This window comes from Alligator sinensis, unplaced genomic scaffold, assembly GCF_000455745.1.
Source record: "Alligator sinensis unplaced genomic scaffold, ASM45574v1 scaffold219_2, whole genome shotgun sequence".
Taxonomy (NCBI): domain Eukaryota; kingdom Metazoa; phylum Chordata; order Crocodylia; family Alligatoridae; genus Alligator; species Alligator sinensis.
The window spans coordinates 65,205-91,078 of NW_005842822.1; the positions used below are offsets into that span (position 1 = coordinate 65,205).

Below are 25,874 nucleotides of genomic sequence, written 5' to 3' on the forward strand. Positions count from 1 at the left end.
TGAAATTTCACATCACTTGAAAACACTGCTCTCTCAGGGTAGTCATCAGCTAACAGGCTCTGGAATAACATTCTCTAGGAAGTGCATGAAGGCTGTTTTCATGAATTATTTAGAACTAGACAAAATATGTAAGAATTTACTTTCAGGGAACCCTCCTGAACTGGCAGAGAAAGATGCACTGAATTATCTAATAAGCCCCTTTTGCTTCAAGATCCTGAATTTCTATGATCATCTGTATCATACTTTTAAAAATCATTCATAACCAGACAAAAAGAAATCACACCATAAAAAAGAAAAAAGGTCAAGCAAGATTAAAAGGCAGAAATGATAGAAACAGAAGCCCTAGAAATGTCACATCAAAAAGATCAATCATCTTGGAACATGGACAGTCAAGATCTCAGCACAGGCAGAAGGAAGTTTGGTAGCTGTCTTACTGTTCTTCTATTTGCTGCGTAACAATCCCCAAGCTCAGTTACCAGCAATGTTTTGCCAGTAGCCAAGCCCAGGTGGCAAAATACAGGGGATGTCATTTTCAGGAGTCACTCTGAAACACTTTCTTATGAGGCCCACCAGAATCCAAGCCTGGACATGTTTTGGAAGCACTGTAACATCTTATTTGGGCAGGCATTTAGTAAACAAAGCTGTGGTACGGGGGTTGGTTTATGTTGATGCTCTAGTTTCCTTTTGGTCCTGGGTATGACCAAAAACTGCACCCTAGTGGGGTTTGGGGTCACTGTGGCAGAACTGCTTGTGGTAGAATAGCCCTCAGAAAGTGCCGCCAGGGTCAAAGCCCAGGGAAGGGCGAGTCTGGGGTACCTTAAACTCCAGCCTCTGATGCCTTGAGGGTTACCCCTTGGTGGGGAAAGGCTAGGGGAGCTAACCCCAAAATAAAAGTAAGGGCAGGGTCAGACTGTTGACCAGAGTGGACAGCTCTCTGGAAAGTCCTCTCTAGTGGATCAGGTGGCTGAGCAGATATGCTCACCTCCCCGGCTATAAAGGCAAATGGCAAGAGCTATGTGGACGGTGCAAGGCACCCATTTGGGTGCTGCAGGACCTGATGGCCATCTATCCATCCACACATTTGTTTCCAGACATCTCAATACCGTTGTGCCATTGGATTCAGACAGGACTGGATGAGAGAGTGAGGGTGACTCTTAACAACTTTCCCTCACTTAAATTCAACTGACGTGCAAGTCATGACATCATCTCTATCCCCCCCATAGACACACACAAGTCCTATGGTGATGCGAGCAATGCAGCAGGTGTGGATACACTGGGAGTTGTAGCTGCAGATCTGTACATGGGCGGCTCACGGCACAGGGTTGCTTTTTACTAGACTGGAGCAGCAGTGGAATTTGGCAACCCCCTGGGTGAATGAGCAACCCTATTTAGGATCACACTGCTCACCTCTGTAGCCTGAGGAAGGGGCTAGAAAAGGTGCCTTAAACATTGTCTACTTCACCATAACCCTGGTCAGAATACCACAGCTGACTGGGATCCCACTATAGTGGTAAAAAAAAAAAAAAAAAAAAAAAAAAAATCACACGCAGACAAAAAAAAGACCAAAAAGTGACACCACACGCCATTGGTGCTTGGAATGTGCACACACTAATGGACTGTACAAGAGCAGATAGACCAGAGAGAACAGCTCTAGTTGGCAGAGAACTATCCAGGTTCAACGTTCAGATAGCAGCCCTGAATGAAACGCATCTAGCTGAAGGACAATTCACTGAAAAAGGAGCTGGCAACACCTTCTTCTGGAGTGGCTGGAGTAGAGCAACAAGAAGCTGGTGTTGGGTTTGCCATCAAAACACAGCTAGTCAGCAAACTTACAAACCTCCCAAAGAGAGTGAATGACAGACTCATGCTAATGAGACTCCCACTGTCTGGGCAAAGATGTGCAACTATCATCAGCACCTATACACCAACCATGACCAACCCAGATGTGATTAAGGACAAATATTATGAAAAAATTGATTTTTATCAAATGAATTTCATGAGGAATCACAGAAATGCTGAAGGCAGACAAGCTAATCAACTTTAGTGACTTTAATGTTAAGAGTTGCAGCAGATCACCAGGCATTGCTGAAAAAAGTGGCCTTGGGAAGTGCAACAGCAACAGGCTCCTCCTGCTGAGGAAATGCACCAAACAATTTCCTCATCACCAACAGTCTTCCACCTGCCAAACTGCAACAAGACGTCTTAGATGCACCTGTACTCCAGGAGAAGAGACAGACAGGATGTCAGAGTGACAAAGGCCAGAAGTGCAGAATGCTGGACTGACCATAGACTCAGGTCTCCAAGCTAAATATCCGGATACATACTAGTAGACTACCACAAAGCAAAAAAAGCTCAATTTCTCCAAACTGAAACAGGAGAATGTGAAAGAGGCATTTGCTGAAGAACTGGGCAATCAGCTAGTAACAACTGATGACTACTCTAATAATATTGAGGGAAACTGGGCATCTTTCAAAGACTCTCTGTAATCAGTTGCATCCTATATCCTTGGTCCCACCACGTGTAAAAAAAAAAATCAAGACTGGTTTGATGAAAACAATACTAACACAGGGAGACTACTGAATGAGACACACTGGCCATAAGGCCTATTTAGAAGACAGCACCTCAACATCTAAGAAGTCATCCATCAACAACATCAAGAGATTTGTCCAATGTAAACTCAGAGATGCAAAACTCATGGCTGAGTAACAAGACAAATGAGATTCAGTCCTACACAGACAGGAATGATATGAAGAATCTCTATGATGCTCTGAAGACAACCACAGTCATCACTGTGAACATCTCCAATACCGAGTGCTGATGGCACTACACTGTGCAATAACAAAGGAAAGATACTACAAAAATGGGTAGAACACTTCAACAACATCCTCAATCTACAATCATCTATTAGTGAGGAGGCAATTGATGGACTGTCCCAGACAGACATTAACATATCTCTTTCAATCACCATCAGAGGATTAGTGAGTGTGAAAGCAATTCACCTGCTGTCAAATGGCAAAGCACCTGGAGCAGATGCCATACCAGCAGAGGTCTACAAGGCTGAAGGCTCACACACGGCCCTGAAACTTACTGAACTCTTCCAGTTAATGTGGACTCAAGGAACAATACCCAGGAGTACAAGGATGCATCCATCGTCTACTTGTACAAGCAGGAAGGCAATAAATAATCCTGTGACGTCCATCAGAGCATCTCCTTGCTGTCAATAGCTGGCAAAATCCGGGTTTGCCTGAGAGTCAACGTGGCTTCAGGAAAAGAGACAGTACCATAGACATAATTTTTGCAGCTCATTAACTTCAACAGAAATGCCAGGAACTGAATTCCAACCTGTACATGACTTTCACTGACTTGACAAAAGCATTTGATAGTCAGGAAGGTCTCTGATAGATCACGGCAAAATTTGGTTACTCAGAGAAATTCATTGCAATGGTTTGGCAAATTTCATGATGACATGCTTGTTTGCACTGTGGATGACAACAAGTCATCTGAAACATTCTCACTCACACATGGAGTCAAGCAGGGCTGTATGCTGGCCCCAACCCTCTTCAATATGACGTCCCTCTGCCATGCTTACAGATGTATTTTGTGACTGTGACACTGGGATTGACATCAGATACTCAACTGATGGCAAACTCTTCTATCTGAGGAGACTACAGGTGAAGACAAAGTTACAGGAAGTGACTGTTCATGATCTTCTGTTTGCTGATGACTGTTCCCTGAATGCCAAATCGGAGGCTGACACGTGGCGACTACAGACAATTTCTCTACAAAATGTGACATGTTTGGTCTCGCAATCAACACTAAGATGACAGAAGTGATACAACAGCCTGCACCAGGAAAGTCTTACGTAGAGAGTCTACCATCACAGTGAAAGGCCAAACCCTCCAGGCAGTGGACAAGTTCATTTATCTCAGCAGTGCACTGTCATGTGCAGTTCACATTGATGATGAAACCAATGCCAGAATTGCCAAGGCAAGCATGGCCTTCGGCAGACTATGTGTAAATGTGTGGGAGTGCAGAGGTGTCAGTCAACAAACAAAACTGAACGTCTACAAAGCCACTGTGTTGCCAATCCAGATGTATGCATGCAAAACCTGGATGGTGTATGGACACCATGCTGAACCACTTTCACATGGGCTGTCTGAGGAAACTGATGAGGATAAGATGGCAAGAAAAGATCCCAGACACTGAGGTTCTCACATGGGCAGGCATTCCAAGTATCCACACTGTTGATTAAATCATAGATGAGATGGGCAGGCCATGTCACTAGGAAGTCAGATGAGCAACTGCCAAAGAAGATCTATGGCGAGCTAAAGGAGGGAAATGGCTCTTGGGAGGCCAGAAATATTTAAGGACTCCCACAAATCCTCCTTGAAACATTTCAACATTGGCCCAAAGTCTTGAGAACATCTCGCTCATGATTGTTCCACCTGGCGAAGCCTCATCCATACTAGAGCTACAGCCTATGAGCAGAGGACAACTGCTGAGGCAGAACAGAAGCTCAAACAGCATACATTTCACAACAGCAGTATGTCTGCTGTTAATCAAGCAACTCAAAGCAGCAGCTCTTGCTCAGAATGCTACAGACAATTCAAAGCACAACTTGGCTGGATCAGCCACTCACGTGGCTCAAAGAAACCAAACCAACCAGCAATGTCATCGTCATCTTCAATTTCAGAGGACAACAGTTTCCTTCTTAAGTTGTTTTGTTTCTCCTGTTTTGTACATTACTCTGTCATTTTATTATAAGCCACCCTGAGCCTCTGTTGGGAAGGGTGGCATATAGCTCAAATAAAATAAGTAAATATATAAATACTTTGTTATTAGGGACCTCCTGCCCCTAATTTTTCCACTACAAGGAAGCTTCTGTCAGATTTACCATTTGCCTCAGTTCAGTCAGTAAAAACAAGAAAATACCCATTATCAAAGCTTAGAGTACTTGGAGGTAACAGTGTTTCAGACTTGCAGCAACTGAGCACGCCCATCTTGAAGCTTCCCTAACATCTTTCAAGGTCCCCTCCTACACATTTCTCTTTGGAAAGTACAGGCAGAATATACTACACAAATAGCACTGAGGATAGACGTGGGCTGAAGGTGAAAACTGGTTCTTTCCCACCAATGTTCGTGTTACAGTAGCACCTACTGGCCATAACCAGGTCAGGGTCCACTGTGACAGGAACTCTCCATTAAGCCACATACAAGTCTCTTCATGTATTCGTAGTCAACCATACGACCTGCAGAACATAGTTCTTTTAAATACAAAAATCAGCATCTTGTCTGCATACCTTTTTACAAAGTTAGAAGGGAGGCTTAGACTGTTCAGAGAGCAGGTAACAGTACATAATTTTTTCATTTAAGAGAACTCTGCTTCAGAGAGACCAAACCCTGCAGACACGTTGTCATATGAACAAGCTTTACTTAATTTGATGGGATTACTTATGCAAGTAAAAGTAAAGTCACACACCCAAGTATTTGCAAGGCTGGAACCATGACAAAATTTAGTAGTCACTTTTTTCTTTTTTGCCAGCTATACTTCAGCATCAGATTCTCAGTTACTTATTTAACTGTCTTTTCTGATTACATGGTCCCTTGTATACATATTACACTTCCTTGTGGCTACTACTATGAATCTATAGATTCTGAGTAGCATCTGGCTGGTGCATAGCCTTTTGTGAATTCATTCATAAGTCTACACAACAGCTAATTCAAATGCAGCTTTCATAAATGCAAACAAAAATGACAGTATCTTAACAGTTAACATGCTGAAAGGGGGGAAGGGGGAGGGAGGGGGCAAGTTCAACAGGCTTAAGCAGAGGTTCATTAAATACTCTGCTGTGAGCTAAAAATACTAGAATAAAAGTCTCTTTGTAATAAAATTACCATCATTTTCTAAACAGAGCCAGCATTATGGGCTGTTAGCAACTGTATTTAGTGCCAAACTAGCCTTTTCTAAAATCCTGCAAATTGAAAAAAAAAACAAAAACCCCAACCTTTCACAGTGTATTCACTGACAGAGTGCTTTAAAGAAAAAAAAAATGCTGATTCAGTAGCAAAAGCAAAACTAACTGGTGTCACTGGGTATTGCAGTATTTGCTTTATGTTCTACATCTATAAAGTCTAAAAAAATCTTTATTTCTATTCATTAATAATACAAGGACAGCAGATCTGATGCTTGCCAACTGCAAAATTCTATAAAATGTTAATTCTGCATGCAGAAATCATGAAGTCCTCACAAATCCCATTCCTCATTCACTTGGAACAGGAATCTAGATAGGTGCACAAGAAGCAAATCCAGATAAAAATGCAACTGCTTTTACATTTACATGTCTGAGATCCTGGACATGTGATATGTCAACACCAGTATAACTGTTTTACAAGCTGATGCAATTGACACTGGTGTCCAGAGTGGACAGATGATCAGGTCTCTCCGGGTAGCTGCTGCAGTGCTTATTATATATTCTTTCACCATGAAGTGGTGGGGCACCAGTAATTGAGACAGTAATTAAGCAAACAGGTACTCTAGGATAAAAGTGGATACAGGATACCTAAAGTAATATAACTTCCTTAGTGTTGCTTTGCTTTCCGCTCAGTAACTCTAGGGAGTTATCAGGGACAACTCTAGACTGGGTTCTAGTAAGCAACACATCATGTCTCTACTCTGTAAACAATGTATGTTATGCTGCTGGAAGTACCATGTGTCCAGGCTCTCAGTCTTCATTAATTTACATTCAAAGACTTTTACTAGTAAAAAAAACAAATAGGTACAATCTTGCCCTTCAATTTATACATTCAATTCTGATAAACTAAAATGTATTTGGTCACAACAATAAAGGTGCTTGTATTATAAAGAAAACTGCATACTTAGTGATGTAGTTATACCATTAAAATAGAATTAGACCCTCATTTTGCAAAACAAGCATATGCTTAAGTTGAGAAATAGTGCCATCAACTTTCACAAGACTATTTGTGTGCTTGAAGTTTGTAGGATCAAGAATCTATGCTTTTCCAATAATTCATGCATATGAGTAACAACACTACATTCTCTCTCACATTCCCATCACTCTGAAGCAGGTGTCTTGTTTCCAGTTTTAAACACGTTTCTTCTTGCCAAATTTCCAGTTTTGAGATTCCAATATGGTTTTGCCTGTGCTTGCCTTTTTTGAGTTGTAGGAAACAAATACTTCCGAATGCTACAACATGGATGAAGAGGAAGAGGAGCAGAGGTGGCAAGGAAAATGAACAATTCCTTATAGATTGCCTGCCCTCTTGATTGATCATGGAAAGCCCACCAGCAGCTCCAAACTACTGAATTTGATGAACCACAGGAGTATATATATAGGAAGTCACAGTATCACATACACCTGTGAAAGGACTAACATTTATTTTAGAGGGCAGATTACTATCCACCAAGCACACTTAATCTCCCCAGTTTCTGACATTCCTATACTTTTTCAGGTGATACTTTACCTCCTGGAAGAGATCACAGACCTGATTTGCATTACTGTGACTTCATGGAAGTTGCAGTTACTTCTGAATTCTTGAATAATAGATAGAAGAACTAGGCCCTACCTAGTACTAAAATTTTTCAATGCATTAGCTTATGCTCTTGCTTTGGGTTCTGTACAAATGATAACAAACCACACTAATTGGAGAGTTAAATTCTAACAACTGATTATTTCCCCCCATTTTTATTGTAATATCTTTCTAAAAAAAAAAAAAAAAAAATCACTACAGTACTGTTTTTACTGAAATCATTACCTGGCTTAAACAGTAGGTAACAAACAAATACTATTGTACGGAGCATACATCTATTTAATCTATTGTTTCAGTACTTCTCTGTTTTTTTCTTTAAACAAATACTTATATCTGCAAACATTTTCAGAGCTTTAAATTCTGTGGGCTTTATATAGCACCTGGCTATTAAATTATAGCTGGCTCTTTAGTTCAGGCTGATCTTGTTTTGAACTCATCCCCTTACTTGGGGGGTCAGTAGGCATAGTACAACGATAAGACTGTTAGGGTACTGTAATATTAGGAGTAGGAATTTAGCATTCTAAAAAGGAAGAATGTTTCATTTTTTGTCTCCATAATTTTTCATTACTGAAAATAGAGCCAAAGTTCATTTTGTATTTAAGATCAATGGTGGTCTATTGCCCTCATACAGTTTAGACACTGAGAAAGGGAATATACTACATGTTCCATTCCTTCTACGTACATAGCCAACAAAAAAGCTTTGGAACCCACTGTATGCACAAGAGATTTTTGTTTTATTTTCAACATTTTTGATAGAAAACAGAAAAAAAAGTTTGGATACTGATCTAGAAAGGACTGCTCATCTACTACCATAATGCACACCAAAAATGACAGATGGCTTGATCAAGATCTACCAACTTCTGTGCCTTTAGACTCTGCCAGTATTATCCCTAATAAATGAAGAGCAGAACTAACATATTCTTGGTAAAAATCCTATTAGCAGGCTGTTACTCTTAAACAAAAAAAAAAAAAAAAAAAAAAAAGCATGGAAGTCAAATCACGAATGGAAGCCCCTAACCTGGTGCTATTTATGAAGGGGAATAACTTTATGCATATGAGTCAGTCTACGGTCTTAAACTGAAATATAGACGGTGAAGTGTCAACATAACTGGTCATTTTCATAAAGTTGACAATCAGTGCGGCCTCACCTCCACATTTTGTTCAATTAACATAAGTACAATGTAAGTATTGTCAGTCACTCTTTGAAACTTCATAAGCTAGAGAGAGAGCATAAAGTAATAGTTTTGTTCAATGAAACATCAAACATTTTTGCAGCAGATGTGCTGCTAATTTACAAATTATGGTAAAAATTTCTGCTACAATACAACAAAAATCAGTTCTCTTTGGAAAAAGGGGGAAAAAAACGCACCTATGTATACTAAAATAGAATTTGATCGGGGTTCTACTAACTTGAAGTGCTGCACTGAAGTGACAACAATGAGATCATAATCTGGCCAACTGTGCTAAACCCACACACAGGAGAAAAAATGTTATGTAATAGCCAATGCACCAGCCTAAGAAACTGATAAATGCATTTGCATTTGAAAATATTTCCTGGAAAAAAAATTCCAGCATATTTTTCTGTTATGAAAATTAACAGCTGATCCTCCTCTGAGGAAGCCACGATATACACCCACAGATTATAAATGATATAATTCAGACACCGTGTGTGGGTAGCTGAAACATCTATCTTCTAGCAAAGAGTGGCTATTTTAAAGCTTCCACTGTGTTATTACTATGTAACCTTGTTAGCTGGGAAAAGTCCTAGTCAGTCCCAAAGTGGGATGTTAACCAGTAGTTTAGCCATCCTTGCATCTAGGTCAGTTTTAAGATTAATAATACAAACCACAGAATTTTGCACTAAGCCTACAATTGAACTATAGAGCTTTTCCTGCAGCACTAGTGCCAAATCTTGCAAACTTAACTCAGTTAAAATAACTAACTGTGGTGAACTGGACTAAAAATTACTCATAAGCTATTTGCAAAAGTTCTTAAATTTTCAGGTCTCTACATCAGCTTTTCGTTATGCTCACGATTTTAAAAAAAATTAGGATAATCTCTCTTTTGGAGCAGTCACTCAGACTTAACATAAGCTGTGAAAGTGGTATGTAAACCCATGGTCTAAAGAAATGGTTTGAGAAGCAGGAAGAGCATACTGACGACACAACTCTCTTCATTAATACAGTATTGCATGTCTACATCTTGGGTTCTACATTTGTATTACAAAGCTACCAGCAAAAAGTACAGCTTCTCTGCTTACACAGTTACCTATGGTTAAAGATCAGTTTCCCAATGGGCAAAGATCAGGAAGAATCTAATTCTGTGCAGAACAAAGGTCCGTTATATGCTGCTCTGAGTTTTCAGTATTGAAATAAGAGAAATGCACCCAGGAATTTTAGTGTATTATCATCTTTAAAAAGTTCTCAAATTTGATGCTAGTATCAGTTTCACTTCCACCACTAAGGAATTTTGGACAGGGTTCTGGAAAGACTGCCAAAACACAGAAAAAAAAAATCAAAAATAATAATAAAAACCCTCACATTTCATTTTAAAACTTTTTTTTAAATGGATGGAGAATTCATGAATTCATTGGGTTGTGTGACATGGAGATCTACTGTACAATTCACAGAGGTCTAATGTCCAATGTACAAAAATATGTGGAGAAAAGAAAAGACACTCCCCCCGCTTTATGGTCTGGAAAACCTTCCTCCCCAACTTGCATTTAATAAATAGGCAGTGTACAAGGTTACTGTTTAGATTACACATGTTCTTATTACAGTAATACATGTTCACATAACACCTTTATACTAATAGATGGAGAAACCAGCAATCTGCCTTATTTTTAAATGTTATTTATAAAGTTAAATATTTAACAGCTTTCTCTAAGAGACTGTGCTCGGTAATCCTTTCATTAGAAAAATACTGTTTCAATCACTTCTCATTCACAAGCTAGAATGCCCAGTAAATACCTTCACATACTTTTAAAGACACAGGCTGTTCACCATTTAATATGTAATTTGAAAGCCTCTCGCTACTTACTTTGGATGGAAAATAAACCTACAAATGCACACCACACTGGCTACCATCTCATATTTTGCTGCATCACTTTGAACAAAAACACTGCTTTGAATTTCTCTCAGAAGGCACCACTTTTTTTTTTTTTTTTTTTTTACAAGGCTCTCAAATCAACCTGAAGTACAAGACAGAAATGTGACATTAAAACAAGAAGAGAGACTGCTGAGACACCACCTCCAGATACTTACCAGCACTTTTTTCTTCTTCCTGTATTTCTCCACAGTATAAAAAGCAGGAGACTAAATCAGCCTTTTAATTAAAATTAGATCCACTGAATTCCAGGCGTATCCTTTATAAACCCTAGCAACTGTCAGACAGAGCCTCTGCTCTGTGTGCTTTTACTTAAGCATTTGGTAATGCATGCTAGCTGAGATGGGGGCTGGCTCTGTGTTACGCAAGCAAGGTAAACACGATGACAGCAGACACCATTGGCTGGTGTCAAAGCTCGCATCTTGCTTGCTCTCCACAAATCAATCAATCTGTGGCCCCAAAAGGAAAAAAAGGAAGTAGAGGGTGTGTTGAACACTATTTTACCAGCCTGATCCCCAGCAGTTCTCTTGGATTAGTCTCAGAGAGACACGCTGTTCTATTTCCTTGTCAGCCTGCCTTACATAACTGTACCAATACATGCTACATACTGTGGCCTTTAAAAAAAAAAAATTAGAACTTATTAGCCCAACTAGCTTTCCTTACCCCTCACAGCAAAAATAATTCCCCAATACAGTAGGCATTAAGACAGCAAAGGTGAAAACTCCTGAGGCACAGCCACCCCTGAGATCTGAATGAGGCATATTATGACCATACCTACTTTAAACACATCTGCAAGTACTAGTTGTGCTTATTCTCTTTCAAACATGCAACTCCTCTGGTCAGCAACTCTTTACCAGTTTGTTCCTACAGTGTACGTTTGAAAAGAAGGAATCTGTACATACCAGGTCAGCTTCTGATCTCATTCCTTTTTATTTCACTAAACGTAAGGCCACTTCAGTTTAACCAATTAGCTTAATTTGTTATTATCTTGCACCTCCCAATGCCTACACAGTGAGATGGGTCGCAAATTGGCTGAAAGGCTGCACCCAGAGAGTGGTGGTGAATGGGTTTTTTTCCGACCTGGAGAGATGCGGGCAGTGGGGCCCTCCAGGGCTTGGTCCTCGGGCCTGCACTGTTCAACATCTTCATCTGTGACTTGGACAAGGGGGTGAAAAGCACCTTGTTCAAATTTACGGATGACACTAAGATATGGGGAGAAGTGGGCACGCTGGAGGAGAGAGACAGGCTGCAACTAGATCTAGACAGGTTACAAGGGTGGGCGGATGAGAACAGGATGGGCTTCAATACCGACAAGTGCAAGGTACTGCACCTAGGGAGGAAGAACCAGTAGCATACCTACAGGCTCCCTTCTAGTCAGCACAGAGGCAGAAAAGGATCTTGGTGTCATTATTGATTCCAAAATGAACATGGGCCACCAATGTGGGGACACAGTCAGGAAGGCTAACCACACCTTGTCATGCATCCACAGATGCATCACAAGCAGGTCCAACAAGGTGATCCTCCCCCTCTATGTGACATTGGTCAGGCTGCAGTTGGAGTACTGCGTCCAGTTCTGAGTGCCACACTTCAGGAGAGATATGGACAACATCGAGAGGGTCCAGAGGAGGGCCACTCACATGATCAGGGAGCAAGCAAGGCAGGCCCTACAAGCGGAGGCTATGGGACCTGAACCTGTTCAGCCTCCACAAGAGAAGGCTGAGAGAGGATCTGGTGGCCATCTACAAACTGGCCAAAGGAGACCAACAGGCTATGGGAGAGTCCTTGTTCCCCCGAGCACTACTGGGAGTAACGAGGAATAATGGTCATAAGTTGATGGAGAGTAGATTCAGGCTAGATATCAGGAGGCGCTACTTCACAGTCAGGGCGGCTAGGAAGTGGGGCTCACTCCTACCCTGGGGGTCTTCAAAAGAAGGCTCGATAATTACCTAGCCAGGGTCATTTGACCCCAGCATCCTTTCCTGCCATGGCAAGGGGTCAGACTTGATGATCTGCTCAGGTCCCTTCCAACCCTACCAACTATGAAACTACCTCTGAGGTCATCTACACCTGATAAAGGAACTAGGGAACAAAAGGTCAGAGGGGAGAGCAACAAGGTGATGTCATGGTGGGGGTCTGCTATAGGAGGATTGGGCCAACAGAAATCTCATGAGGTTCAACAAGGACAAATGCAAAGTCCTGCACTTAGGAGAGAAGAACCCCATGCAGTGCTACAGCCTGGGGACTAACTGGCTAAGCAGCAGCTCTGCAGAAAAGGACCTGGGGTTACAGTGGACAATAAGATGGAAGTGAGCCAGCAATGTGCCCTTGTTGCAAAGAAGGCTAATGGCATACTGGGCTGCATTAGTAGGAGCATTGCCAGCAGATGTAGATAAGTGATTATTCTCCTCTATTCTGCACTGGTGAGGCCACATCTGGAGTACTGTGTCCAGTTTTGGGCCTCCCACTACAGAAAGGATGTCGACAAGTTGGAAATAGAGTCCAGTGGAGGTCAATGAAAATGGTTCGGGGGCTGGGGTACATGACTTATGAAGAGAGGTTGAGGGAACTGGGCTTATTCAGTCTGCAGAACAGAAGACTGAGGGGGGATATAATAGCAGACTTTAATTATCTAAACGGGGGTGCCAAAGAGGATGGATCTAGACTGTTCAGTGGTGGCAGATGACAGAACAAGGAGCAACTGTCTCAAGTTGTAGGAAGGAAGTCTAGATTACATATTAGGAAAAACTTTCACCAGAAGGGTGGTGAAGCACTGGAAGAGGTTACCTAGAGAGATGGTGGAATCTCCATCCTTGGAGGTTTTTAAAACAGCTAGACAAAGTCTTGGCTGGGCTAATATAGTTGGGGATGGTCCTACTTTGAGCAAGGGGTTGGACTACATGACCTCCTGAGGTCTTTTCCAACCCTAATTTTCTATGATTTTAAGTGTAAGAGACTGCCAACCAAATGAAAATGGTAGCATCTAGCACTTACTTTGCAGTCACTTTACTCAAGTGTAAATGACTATGCAAGACGCCAGATAGTGGTGAAGATTTAAACCCTATGGGTTAGTTGGATTTGCAGAGTGAGAGCTGGGGTGCAGACGGACATAACTGAACTGTTCCAAAACATCATTGATTTGGAACTGGTTCACAACTCTCTGAAAACACTGCGGCTCCAACGCCAGGCAGCAGGGGTGTGCAACCAGCCCAGCTTGCATCACAGTGGGTGAGTTGGGGGTGGAGGGAAAAAGTTTGCACTCATGTTTCGTGCTTCAAGTCCCAGGGGGTGGGTGACCTGGGGCTGGGGGCATTTTGTCACGTTTCTGCTTTCCCTTGTTTTATAAGTTCAATAAACTGAGACAGGCTACAAAGGACTGAAGCCTGATTTTGGGGGAGGAAAGAAGTGCCTGGATGCCTACTTTTTGGTTCCTGGGGGCTGTGAAGGGGGCACGATGATGAGCTTAGGGTGCATAAGAATGAGGGCACTGCTGGTTGTTAGAAAGATACCATTTACTGAACAAGCAATGCAAGGGTAAGAAATGCAAAAAAGCCTGCAGAGCTGACCAGGCCGATGTCACTGAACTTAGGGCACATGTCTACATGTGTTGCCATGGCGACATTGTTACTGCACCATGTGTGTGGCACACGGTTATTTTTAGCAGCTACTTCACGTGTATCAGGGGAGTGCGTTGCTATAGTAAAGTAGCTTCTGCATCACTGTTCTTGCACCATAGTGCATACTACAGCGGTGTAGCATCATGCGTAGATGCTCCATTAGTGTCCACAAGTACATCAGTACCCATTCAGTGTACCAGCTCAAAGTGTTACTTGATTTCCCGGGTAGGCTTTTGAACTGGGTTTAAACCAATTTGACAGGCTTATATGTTTGTCAGCTTCAGGTTTAAAACTCATTTAAACTGTTCTAAAGTGTTACATGTGTCCATGCCCTTAGCATTTGGATCAATAAATCTATTTACTTTGGAATGGGGAGGGGAAAAAAATTAACTTTCTTTCCTGATTACATGAACATAAATCTTTCAAGGACTGTTATGAACCCTTCTGGGACTATAGTGTAAGGAGGCATAGGGAAATAGTGTAACCCTATTTTTTTCCCCAACCAATCTCAGTTTCACCCGTCAGCCTCACTGATTCATAGATGTTGGGTCGGAAGGGACCTCAGTAGATTGAGTTTGAACCCCTGCCATGGGCAGGAAAGAGCGCTGGGGTTAGATGACCCCAGCCAGATCCATGTCTAGCCTCCTCGTAAAGACCTCCAAGGTAGGAGAGAGCACCACCTCCCTTGGAAGCCCATTCCAGATTCCGGCAACCCTTACCGTGAAGAAGTTCTTCCTGATGTCCAACCTAAATCTGCTCTCCGTCAGTTTGTGGTCATTGTTCCTAGCTATTCTAAGGGGTGCCCTGGTAAACAGAGCATCTCTTATTCCTTGCTGCCCCTCCCCCCCGATTAATTTGTAGGTGGCAACAAGATCACCTCTCAGCCTTCCCTTGCAGAGGCTAAAGAGCTCCAGGTCCCTCAATCTCTCCTCACAGGCCTTTGCCTGCAGGCCCCTAACCATATATGAGCGGTCTCTGAATCCTGTCAAGGTTGTGCACATCCCTCTTGAATTGTGGTGCCCAAAACTGGACACAGTACTGCAACTGCGGCCTGACCAGTGCCGCATAGAGGGGAAGTATCACTTCCCTGGACCAGTTTGTGATGCATGATTTTACACTTGGCCTGATTTATACATACAACAGCTTTACACAGTTATTGTACTGCTTTGGTCTGGGCTGAAGTTTGTTTAAAAAAAATTAAAAACAAAACTGTACCACCTCAGCCTGTAATATTCAGCAGTAACAACATAAAGGAACTTTATATAGGTATTGCTTATCTATGGCAGTAATATAGGCACCTCTCTATACTGGCATAATTCTGTCCACACAGGGATTTATTCATTTTCAGCTGCACTGTTTTTAAACTGATATATTTTATTTACTCAAATCCAAGACAAGATCCCCCCCCCCAAATTTAACATGGGGGGCTCATCTTGGATTCAGGTACAAGTGCGGTATGGGGCAAGTGACTGTTGTGACTCTGCCTCCTCAATCCCTACACCCCATGTGGCTACTTACCCTGCAGCTCTGGCCCTGCTCTAGCCCAGGGCATGGAACACATGGTTTCTCTGGCCCTAGTCCAGCCATGCAGTAGAGCTGCTGCCATTGCAACTGCTGTTTCATGGCCTGGCTGGAGCCAGAGCAACCATGTGTTCTATGCCCCATGTTTGAACGGGGCTGGAGTCAGAGAGTCAAGTGGCAGCAGGGGGGCAGGGGCTTCAGGGAGAAGAGGCTGAGGGAAGGGCAATGGTAGGGGGGACAGGGGAAGGCAACTGGGGCCAGGCCACTCAACTCCCCCACTGCCTAACTGTCACTACTTGCCCTGCTGCAGCCATGGTGAGGATGAATTCAAGATGACCCCCCCCCAATAATTAATTGATATACATGGAAAATTGTAACAAATTTATTTTGGGGGTCATCTTAAACTCAGAGTCATCTGGGATTCAGGTAAATATGGTAATTAAAGCAGTATGAGAACTGTTTTAAATCCAAGGGTAGATTTGATTTGGCGCACACTAAAATGAAGCCGTCAGTAGCACTGATTAGTCTGGCTTAACACAGTTGTGGGTATACCTACATAATGGAGACATACCCAAGTAAACTCTGGTACTGGTAGCAGTCTTGCTGTGGGAATCAAGAGCTCAGCATAGCCATCTGCTTTGTTGAGAAGCAAGGTAAGATAGCCAGCATGGAGCTTCATGTTGCTGAAGTTAAATGCCTACCAGAACCCTAATTAGCTGGTTTAAAGCTATATGCCTGGTACCGCTACAGGCCTGCAACAGCAGTGCACACATACTATAACCTTACTTCCCACCGACTGTAACAACAGTGGCCTTTACTTCCCCCCACCCCTTTCAGTTCAAACACAGGCCTGGAGGGGTCAGAGTCCAGTCTCCTATTTTCACAGGTATCAGCTGATACATTCCCATTCATTAACTGTTCAAGCCCCATTTTAAGAGTAGCTTAATTTCCCAGCCCAGCTATTTCTGAGAGGCTGTTCCAGGATGTTACTCCTTTCCTAGACAACTTTTCCCTTTTTCCAGTCAAATATATTTATTCAGTGCCAGTTTATTCCTATTTGGTCTTATGCCAACATTATCATTATTCTAAAGTAAAGCAGCACAAGAATTTTTACTCCACCTACTAGGCCTGTGGAGAAACTGGATTCACTCCTACCACTAGACTAGCAGCTCTGGACTCTTCCCTAAGCAAAAAGAATTGCTGCCAATCATGCCAGATTCTGCAGGTTGTTTGCTGCAAGGACAATGGAGTACCTTTCCCTGCAAAGTACTGCACCAAATTTCACAAAGTGGAGCATAACTAAAATAAATGGTCCTTTACTTGAAGTACAACCATCCCCTTTGGTGTTCTTTGACATGGTCACACTAGCACCTAGCTCCTGGGGAAAATCTGCTTGGTTTACTTATGGAGATGTGCATGACATTCAGTTGTGGGCTTTCATTTCAAGGGTACCTAATTTATAGACACTGCATTTAAATGGAAAACACCTTGTAGATGTGAACCAAGTACAAATAAATGCAGCAATATCCTTGCTGGTGCACCGGCAGCCAGAAACAAATCTCTGGGAGGGATGGGTTCTCTTTTTATCCCACCATTAATCTCACTGGAGTGTTAACTCACTGCTTTCAGTAAAACAAATGGGCGAAAAGTGAAAGACAAGTCCAAAGCGTGTGGGAACCTGGAGTTGCTGCATGGCACAAAACCCACAGGAAAGTGGTGACAGAGTGAGAAGCACCAGAAGCCAATGACCAGGAAAGTTGGAGTGTGAATTCTTGTTTAGGAGAGGAGCAGAAAGCTTTGGTTGCCCTGTGAGAGGGTTCATTAGTGCTAGTGAGTGAAGGGTGCGTCTGTTTTGGGATTGGCGGTCTAGGTTCAGTTTGGCTGCCATTTTGCAAGGTTGTTTATGGCCAGTGTGATAACAGTAGGAACAAGGAGACAAATAAGGAGGCGATGCTTGCTTGACTGTATGCTAGCCAGAGAGCCAGTGACACCAGAACAACAACAAAAAACATCAACAAGACAGGAGTTTGAATGGGAGTTTGCCCCAGCTGCTTCTTAATCTTCTTTCACTGCAAGATTACTGAATAGAAGCAGGCAAAAGAGGAAGAAGGAATTTCTAAAAGGGAAACAGGAGCAGAACTGGGAGAAGGTAGAAGAAAATTCATCCATATGGCTTGAAGACACTGTAATGCCAAAGCCACTGCCAGAGCCTCTTCCACATGCATCTGTGCAAGCTCTGTCTAGGGAGATGAAGGAGGTAGAGACCTCTAAGGCTCCCAAACAGGTTGAGGGTATTACGACCTCCATGTTCCTGCCAATGACAGCCAGGTCTGGGAGTGTTTATGGCATGAAAGGTGGCTCCTGGTGGATTCCCTCAGGAACTAGGCAAGGGAGTGGCGGGACATGGTAACTAGGCTCAGAAGTATCTGTGAGCATGAGGAGATCCCCAGGATCATGGAAGAGGGATAGCCAGAAGACACTCAAAGACAAAGATGACCTGGACTCCCAGGAAGGTGCAAGTTGGCAGGTGGTCACTTCTAGCAACAGACAGTTTTTTTGAGACATGGTGGCTGCTCAGCTAGAGGGGGATCTGGGAACAGACCGTTCAGTCTGACCTCAATACCTGGAAAGATTATGGAGCAGGTAATCAAGAAGTGTGTTTCTAAGCATCTGGAAAACAAAGCGACCAGGAACAGCAAGCATGGCTTGAGCAAGTTATGCCTGACCAACCTGATTTCCTTCTAAGATGACAGGCTTTATGGACTGTTGGGAGGGAAGGGGGTCAGGACCAACAGATGTGGCATGACTTAAGCATGGTCTCCCACAACACTCTCATTAACAAGCTAAGAAAATACAGACTAGATGAAAGTACTGCAAGGTGGATACATGATTGGTTGCATCATTGTGCTCAACAAGCAGTAATCAATGATTTGATGTTTAGCTGGGAGAAGGCATCAAGCAGGGGTCCCCAGGATCCAGATGTCTTGGGTCCTATGTTATTTAATATCTTAATTATTTAGATCATGGGACTGAACATACACTTCGCAAAATTTGCAGATAACACCAACTTGTGTAGAGCTTTAGACACTCTGGAGTATAGGGCTAAATCCAGAATAATCTGGATAAACTGGAAAAGTGATCTGAATATAATCAATTAAATGAAATTCAATAAGGACAAGTGCAAAATCCTGCACTTTGGATGAAACAGTTGTATGTACAAATATACAAACAGACTGAGCAATGACTGGCTAGGCTGCAGCACTGTAGAAAAGGATCTGTAGGTTATACAGGAGACCATAAGCTGAATATGAGCCAACACTGTACTCGTTGCAAATAGAGTCAATAATATACAGGGCTGTATTAACAGGAAGCATCACTTCCAAATCAAACGAAGTGATTCCCCTACTCATATCTGGCACTGGTAAGGCCTCACCTGGGATACTGTGCCCAGTTTTGGATCCCTTGCTTCAAGAAAGATGTGGGCAAATTAATAGAGTCCAATGGAAAACAAGCAACATTTTATTAAGAGGCCCGAGAAACAATACTTATGAGAAAAGACTAAAAGAACTAGGATTATTTAGTGTGAAAAAAATAAGACTGAAGATTCATTTGACAAGTCTGACGGCTGGGGAACTGGCTCTGTGGTGGGACCCAGAGAGTGATAGTTGATGGAACCAAGTAAACACGTTGCATGGTGACCAGCGGTGTCCCCCAGGGTTCAGTATTCGAACTAGTACTCTTTAATATATTAATAAATTATCTAGATTCAGGTGTCAGAAGCGGACTGGCTATGTTCGCAGATGAGACCAAATTATGGGGAAGTGCGACCAAGCTAGAGGATAGGCTGGGGATTCAGGCCAACTTGGACAGGCTCGCAAGGTGGACAGATCAAAACTGATGACATTCAATACAGAGAAATGCAAGGTGCTCCACCTCAGGAGAAAGAACCTACATCATACTCATAGGCTTGGCAGTGCTACACTCATTAGCACCATGACCAAAAGAGACTTGGGGGTCATGACTGATCACAAGATGAACATAAGCCACCAATGCAATGCTGCAGCCGGCAAAGCAAATGAAACCCTGGCTTGCATCTACTGATGCCTCTCAAGCCAGACCCAAGAAGTCATTCTCCCACTTTACTTGGCCTTGGCAAGGCCACAGCTGGAGTACTACATCCAATTCTGGGCTCCACACTTTAGAAAGGATGTGGAGAAGCTTGACAGAGTCCAGAGGAAAGCCATGCGCATGATTAAAGGTCAAGAGAACAGGCCTTATGAGGAGAGCCTGAGAGGCATGGGACTCTTCAGCCTGGAGAAGAGAAGGCTCAGGGGGGACTTGGTGGCAGCCTATAAGTATATAAGGTGTGTGAATCAGGAACTGGGAGAACATCTGTTCACCAGGGCATCTCAAGGGAAGACATGATCTAATGGTCACAAACTGCTGGAAGACTGTTTTAGACTGGACATAAGGAAAAACTTATTTACCGTTCAAGTCTCCAAAGTCTGGAATAAATCCCACCCCCAGAAGTGGTGCAAGGACCTATTCTGGATGATCTTGCGAGGTCCCTTCCAGCCCTAACGTCTATGAAATCTATAAGTCTTAAATCCCCTTAAAGTTATTATGTGGAAGATGAAGATAAGACTATTCTCTGTAGATGCAAGGAACAGGAGAAGAAGCAACGATCTTAACTAACAGTTAACTAACAGTTGAAAAAATTTAAGTCGGATATTATGAAGAGCTCTCTCACTATGAGGGTGGTTAAGTATCAGATCAAGCTACTTCTTGGATAATTTCAAGCAGTTAGACACTTGACTGGGATGGTTTAGTTAAGGACGATCCTGCTTTGAGCAACAGGTTGGACTAAGATGACCTCCTGAGATTCCATGAATGATTCTAAGAAGAGAGGGAACATGAAGAGACAGAAAGGAGGAAGGAGCTGAAACAAAAGGGCAGAACCTGAAGTTGTCCTAAGGAACCATTTTAGAATGTAGTCTTAAAGGGGAACAGGGAAACAATAAAAGTACCAAGAGAAATAATAAAGAATGGTAATGATGACAAAGGTGGCAGATAGAGAAGAAGATATTCTAAAGCAGGGACAGGCAATTATTTTGGACAGAGGGCCACTTACTGAGTTTTGGCAAACCATCTAGGGCCGCATAACAGGCAGCCAGGGGCAGCTAAATATTAATTTTCTAAATTTTTTAGGGGCCCCGGGGGCCAGACAGAATGGCCTGGCCGGCCACATCCAGCCTGCGGCCGCATTTTGCCCACCCCCGTTCTAAAGCTCTCTGTACACGTCCAACCCTGTTCCCACTAAGTAAACAATGCAACTTTGACTGAAGACACTGACTACAGACCTAGGGTGCCACTCAGAACCTGTAAAAGTCTCTCTGTTAAGTTACTGTGAAAAAAGGCCTTTGTCCTTTGTTTCCTATGCACCTCTTTTAGGTACAGCAGGACCTAAACAAATATCGATAGATGTTCTAACTTCTATGGTATGGATATAGGGTAAACTACTATGGTCATATATTATAATCAAAAACAAACAAAAACAGAATTTGATCTACTCTACTGAATGATTTCAATAGCTTTGTATTAGATATATTCAGGCTTTTTTAGGACCCTGGAAGTATATAGATGGCTTGATATTCTGTGTAGTAGAGAGCAAGCAAAAGTAGAGTAGAGAATAGGCAAGTCTTAAGTGACCTTCTGATTCCCATTATCTTTCCAATTCTTAGGCAAGAGACCCAGGAGAGAGCTTAGCTTCACTCATAAAGTAACCCCTTAAGCATGAACTGAGGAACTCATAACCATCCTTTAGCTTCCTCCTAGCAGCACTATTAACCACCAAATATAGCTTTGTAGGAAAAACACTTCTCTCTAGAATCCATATACATACTTAAGACTACTAGTGCTGGAAAAAAAAAAAAATAATTCTAGGTCCAAACAGCTCTATAAAAAAGGAAAAGTAAATCTGAAGTGAAACCATGTTATTGTCTCAAGGGATCACTAATGACCACTGGTCCACAGTATTGTTCAAGGCCTCTATATCAGAAAAAAAGCTCTGTACCTTAAGAGACTTTAATCCAGGTCACCCTGAAGTAATACAATCCCTATTACAGGGCAGAGACTTTCCTTCATTGGCCATGCACCAGAATCAGAATGCTTCCCACATGTTTCTCAATGGCTGTCAGAATAGGCCCTCCTTCTCAGATGGGACCTTGCAAATGTCAAGCTCTTACTGTGTGAAGTTAGGAGTTTGTACGTGTAAGTGGACCACAAAAAAAAGACATTGAGTCTCATAGGAAACAGGAAGGGCAGGGCTTGTGTCAGAGAATTCCGGGTACCATATAATCTTTTGAACTGACTGGGAACATGGTGTTACTGTTAGTCCCTTTTGGCAATTTCTTTTGTGAACAAATATCTAGAGAAAAAAAAGTTGGGGGGGGGGGGGGGGGGAGGGGGGAAGGCAACAATTTAAAAAAATCTTTGTAAAACCAATTGAAAATCCCTAGGAGTACAAGAGAGTTCCCACCCAAAGATCTACTCAACAGAAGAAATCTACTTTCCTCTTCACTGTACAACAGGAACTACCAAGAAACCCCTATTCTGGCAGTCTGCAATAGATGAAACACTTGCTGGAGAGTAAATTGGTGATCTCCCCAACCCATTAGGGCTCACCTGGGCAGCTTGAGGTTTTCAAGGTCACAGAGAATGCCACAAGTTTCCTGTCCACCTGGGCATAAGCTCTTTGTCTCCCTCTCCTCTACACTCACACCCAGCCCCCAAAATCATTCAGTCAAGCTACCGTAGTGTCATTGCCTATTTGGGTTCTGAATACATTGCTAACCAAGGATTAAAAAACAAAATATCCTTGCCATGTCATACCAATACTATGCCACTCTGCTATGGTCCCTAAGAACTTAAGAAAAGGTTTCTCTGTCAAATTAAAGTACCTGAACTATTTAATGGGTACTCATGCTGGAGTGTTATACCCAAGTTGATCACTGTTCAAACATGGCAGTCCAAAGGAAACTCATTTACATATAAAAATCATCATCAATCCCCTGAACTATGGTTTGAAGGGACATGCCAGCTGCTTAACATCCCAGACTGCAAGAAGACCATTGCCTTGGGGAAGGCAATGGCCAAAGAGACCACACAGAGAAAAACGACAAGATCAAGTTAATGAGAGCTGCAAGGGAGCACCTACTCAGACACGCTGGCTGCTTTTGAGAGACTCAGAATTTGAGGTTTCCTCAATACCTGGACAAAATATTGTCAAGGACTTTGTAGTTTTGCTGATGAACCTTAGAAATTTGTAAAAAGTTCAAAGACAAATATGGTATCTGCAGTTCAATGAATACAAATAATCCAATACATCCTACTTGTTAGTCTAGTAAGCTAAATAGCTACACAAAACTTGGAACATAATGGATCCCAAAGAAGCAACTAATAAATTACTTAAGCTACTCCAACTACTCTAAACATAGAGACAGAAAGAAGTTCCATTCAAATCACTTCCAAGCTTTGGTCTTTTTGTCAGACTAACTTGAAAGATGGCTTTCTGCCCCTTCTTTCTACTCTAGTAGCTATATCTGCATTATCTGAAATTTTGAACATTTCTGTTTTAAAGACCTAAAAATCCCTGATCAGGCTAAAAAAAAAGAAAAAGACCAGGCACAAGACAAGTCTGCAGAAAAATCTTAAATTACTGCTGCAGCACTAATTATAACCTAAAACATTTCACATAGTTTAGCAAAGAAATATTAGCAAGTGCTGGCCAAGCATGCCTGGTTAAAATGTATTGCTGAAATTTCCAATAAGCCCACCTTTACCCCATTCTCTTCTAAAATCCTCAAAAAGAGCCACACATTGATTAAAAGTTCATTTTTCCCCATAATACCTGAAGTAAATTAAAGATTTCTACAACTATAACATACTAACCAGTTTGATAAACGGTAGCAAAATCTTGAATATTTTTATCTGGCTTTGGGGGGGGAGGGGGGGGGGAGAGATTTCACTGAGTGGCATTTTAGCTTCCCAACACCTAACACAAAAAGGACATTAAATAAAGAGAGTACTTTAAGAAGCTGAGAGATATTTTGAGAGGAAAAAATGAATTGGGAAATTCCAAGTCAAAATTCTATAGAACAGCTTCCTTTCTCATCCCTAAATCCTTGGCCATCCTATAACAGTTTCCAAAGTGTTCTCTTAAACAGTAGGGTTGTTTTAAAAAAGGGATTTCAAGTTTCGAGGCAGACACCCACTGTGCTGTTCCACACTAAACAAATGTGCAAGCTGAACTTCACTGCATGACCCTCAAGCTTTCTCCTATTTAGTTCTCTTGCAAGACAGAACTGTTCTCCTTCCTACCTTAGTCAACAAACAACAATATATAGCACATCCTTTCTAGATACCATTATGTGAGAGGCAAGGATTTCTTAGGGTGGTATCTTTTATTGGACCGCATAGCTAGGATAGAATTAGGTAAGCTTTCAAATGCCTAACTCTATGTAGCAAACCTCTTATCCAAATAACAACACAGAAATATGCAAACAACAGAATTTTGGAGGATGATACAATAACCACTCCTTCATTTCCACATGAATTACAACACTGAATAATAATAAAAAAAAAGATTAAACTGTTGAAATAAATAAATAAATAAAATATTAAAAGAAACAGGTCAGTGGAGGGGGTGTGTGTGTGTGTGTGTGTGTGTGTGTGTGTGTGTGTGTGTGTGTGTACACACTAGCCTCACCTAACATCACTTGCTCCTTGTGCTTGGGGAAAAGCAATTCTTTATATTAGGTTACTATCAGTAATTGTTTTTTTTCTACTTAGGGTGGGGGGGGGGAAAAAAAAAATCAGTGTACTGATCCCTAGCCATGAAAAATGGGACCACTTAAATTGAAAGTAGCATATATAGGCACCCCACTCTACACTTCTATACAGAACAGACCAGTTTTTCCTCCAGCCTACTTCCCAACTATACTGTCAAAAAAAAAAAAAAGTCAGAAAACATTTTCTACACAATCCAAGTCACTGTTCTGAACTCTGGCACACAGGACTGATCTGAAAGTGTGTGGAATATCATCCTGCCAAAGTCCCATACTCAGCTACTCCAGGTTCCCCCAACTCTTCCTGGACACTGGATAGCATGCACAAGCAGAGTTCTGACCACTTGCTTCTGGAAGGTGCGTATTTCACCTTCCACTCCTACTTCTACTTGCTCCAAGCATTTAGGAGTGAGGGAGATCTACATCTTCGACAAAAATGTCTCCGAGTACCTACAACTGTTCACCCTGCTTGGGGTAGGGGAAGAGAGAGAGTGCACTCTCAAGGGTTGTATTTGAGGCTACTCAAATCTTGGCAAATGTGTGCACAGTATGTAATGCACATTAAGTAACTGTTGCTTTTCTCTTAGGTATGACTAGGTTCACGTTAAACAGCCAACATTTCTGGAAACTAGGACAGAAACAGCTCCAACGTATCATGGAGAATTTTACTGTAGAAATCAAGAGACCAACTTTTCCTTTCTTCATTAATTACTGGTCTAACTATACCACAAATCAATAACTTAAGGAAATGACCATCTAACAGTGGTTTAATCACCTGCATGGACTACAGTGAACAACCAATTCTAATCCCTAATGGGGATGTGACTTCATAAGTGATAGCTACATGTCTATGCTCTACTATGGGTATTTCCCATGTGTCTAAGCTTTGCTGGTTGCTCCATGGGGCCAGGAAGGATCCCCCAGCCCCCGCTGTTGCTACGTGTCAAAGGTTTTTTTTGTTTCTCTTTTCTTTTCGTTTCCCTTCCACCCTCACTTCCCTCAGAAGCACTGAGTATTGGCAGCAGCCAAGATTAGGAATTTTGAATGGAGTGTACCAGTGCTCCTGCTGGAACTTAAATCTTGCCCCTCTGGTTCAGGGACAAAACAAGCACCATATTTGTGGTCAGGAAGGATTTTTACCCCATTGTCAGACTGATAAAGACTGTGGGAGTTTTTACCTTCCTCAGCAGTGCGGTGTGTGGCTCTTTACCTTGGATCTTTTGAGCATACTTTCACATGC

General features: G+C 42.2%; 1 protein-coding gene across 5 annotated transcripts in view; it reads right to left on the bottom strand.

The window, feature by feature from the left end:
• PELI1 (pellino E3 ubiquitin protein ligase 1) overlaps positions 1-25,874 on the bottom strand; it is a 79,226-nt gene that overhangs the window by 21,442 nt on the left and 31,910 nt on the right. The window contains exon 1 of one of the 5 annotated variants that reach the window (XM_025191481.1): positions 10,812-10,936. The exons of the other annotated variants lie outside the window; for them this stretch is intronic. The gene's annotated coding sequence lies outside the window, so the exon portion shown is untranslated. Of the gene's footprint in view, positions 1-10,811; positions 10,937-25,874 lie in introns of those variants that run through there. 5 annotated transcript variants of the gene reach the window in all.